This window comes from Triticum dicoccoides, chromosome 7B (assembly GCF_002162155.2).
Source record: "Triticum dicoccoides isolate Atlit2015 ecotype Zavitan chromosome 7B, WEW_v2.0, whole genome shotgun sequence".
Classification (NCBI taxonomy): domain Eukaryota; kingdom Viridiplantae; phylum Streptophyta; class Magnoliopsida; order Poales; family Poaceae; genus Triticum; species Triticum dicoccoides.
The window spans coordinates 645,366,396-645,368,931 of record NC_041393.1 but is presented as its reverse complement, the minus strand read 5'-3'; positions in this window follow the sequence as shown (position 1 = coordinate 645,368,931).

Here is a 2,536-nt window from a genome sequence, read left to right as displayed (position 1 = left end):
TTGGGTTAGCCCAGCTCCCTTGTTTTGGTAGCTTACATTCTATTATATCGGCTAAGGTAGTGCAGGGAGAACTACTGCGATTGTGTCCCGGTTCTTCCGGACGAGCACCTTAGTAGAGAAAGCCAAAAACTGACTGTCATGATGCGACGAGAGATGGTCGCTATTCGAGAGGTCTAAAATCCTTAAAGAGTTTTTTTTGCTTCAGGCGAGGAATCGGACTTGTCCGATTTAGGCGTATATAGTGCTCCAATTCGGCTCTCCGAATACTAGGCGCTTCGCCAAAATTTAAAATTGTAGACTTCTATGGCTAAGTGAGAGTTGTAAAGCCGCATAGTTTGATTGCCTTGTTCATTGCGCTAAGCACCTCCTTAAAGGACCAAAAATTTGGATAAAGAGTGTTTGGGTTTTCCACGAACACCCCAGTACTAGTTACAAGGGGGTAGAAGCCAACGACTGGCCTACTTTCAGAATTTTATAAACGGCCGCACAGAAGGTAATATTTTAAATCAACAAAGCGTTATATAGCGCAAACAAACTCGTTCTCATATTAGAAAGACGACACGAGTACATTCACTCAAATATTGTGTTCTTGGCGCATTCATCAGCCACAAGGCAAGTGCCTTTCATAACGCCATCATAATATTTCTCGGGGTAGCGATGCTCCTTACCCTTCGGGGGTCCATCCTTCACCAGCTTCTCAGCATCCAGTTTGGCCCAATGCATTTTTGCACGGGCAAAGGCCCGACGGGCACCCTCAATGCAGACAGATCGCTTGATAACCTCAAGCCGCAGACATGCATTTACCATGTGCTTTATAAGGCCAAAGTAGCTGTCGGGAAGAGGCTCACCAGGCCACATCTGGACTATCAAGCCCTTCAAGGCCAGTTCGGCCGCCTTGTGGAGTTCGACCAATTGCTTCAGTTGACCACTCAATGGCATCGGATGTTCGGCCTCGGCATACTGGGACCAAAACAACTTCTCCGTTGAGCTCCCTTCCTCGGCTCGGTAGAACTCCGTGGCATCCGATATGCTGCGTGGCAGATCTGCGAAGGCCCCTAGAGAGCTTCGAATTTGGTTAAGTTAAAGAAAGGTCTCCTCCACATGCTTGCTCTGCATAATGAATGCCTTACCCGCCGCTATCTTCTTGGCCGCCTGGATTTCCCGGAGGGCCTTTTGGGCTTCGGCCTTGGCATCTTTTGCGCTCTTGAGGGATCTGGCAAGCTCGGACTCTTGCGTCTTGAAATCATGCTCCAAGGACTCGAACTTCTTACCGAATTCCTGGAGCTCTTGTTGTACCTCCCCCACCCGAGCATCTTGCTTTTCACGCTCGGTGCGGTCTGTGGCCGCCCTAGCTTCAGCCTCAGACAACGCTTTCTTCAAGGCCGCCACTTCGGTCGTGGCCCCTGTTAAAAATCATGATGCTTTTTGTTAGCATCATCAATTTTTGTCCTCTACATGACACACGGATGGGGTATCTCTTACCTTTGTTCTCCTCGAGCTGCCTCTTCACGAGGCCGAGCTCTTCTTTGGCTTGCCCCAGGTCCTACCTGAGTCCGGTGACCTTAGCTGTGCGCACAACGGTGGCCAGCAGCAACGCCTGATTATTAACATAGACAAGTACTATTAGACTCCTGCGGATCAAATATTGACCCTCCGTTTGGCTTTACTTTCCGAACACCAAACATAGCATCATGGTCTACTGTCTATTGGGTGATATTTTCTCACACTTTTTTATTGCTTACCTCAAAGCCTGTTAGGAGGCTGGTGCAGGCTTCGGTCAATCCGCTTTTTGCGGACCGAACCTTCCGAATCACCGTACTCATAAGAGTACGGTGCTCTTCGTCAATGGAAGCGCCTTGAAGCACTTCCAACAAATTATCCTATGCCTCCAGCTGGGCGGAGGTCATTGGCACGGCCGGCTCGTCCTCCTTCGTGAGGGGATGCCTACTGGAATCTGGAGCCTTTGGTGGCTCCGGCGCATTAACCGGCTGGGAGCTAGGGTTTTTGTGGATCCCATCCGCATAATCCATGGGGATCTTACCCCCCATGTGCCCGACATCTGGGATTTTGCCTTGGGGCGTCTCCAGAACCGTCGCCCCCTGCTCTGGTATCCTTTGGGACAACACCTTGGTGTCATCCGCAGGTCGTGGGGAGGTGGCCGTCGGGAGTGAATTCATCTCCGACTCACTCAGAGACCCTTCCGAAGAGGATACCCCAAGATTGGACCCAGCCGGACTGCATATACGTGTTCGGCATTATTAGAAAGTATGAAGTTAAAGTCGCACAAAAAAACTATGAAGTGCGGATACTTACGAATTTGCCCGGGGCTTGCCCCTGGGCAGCGACTCCACCTCGCTATAGGCGGTCCTGGTGGAGTGATCCGGAAGGGACACCTTTCCCTTCTTCGGTGTCCTAGCCTCCCCCTGTGGGGAGGCTTTCCTTTTCTTCTCCTCCCCAGTGCAGGGAGGGAGCATTTCTTCATGTTTCCCCCCATCTTCATGGGAGGAAACTATCTCGGCGTCCTCGGACGACGAGT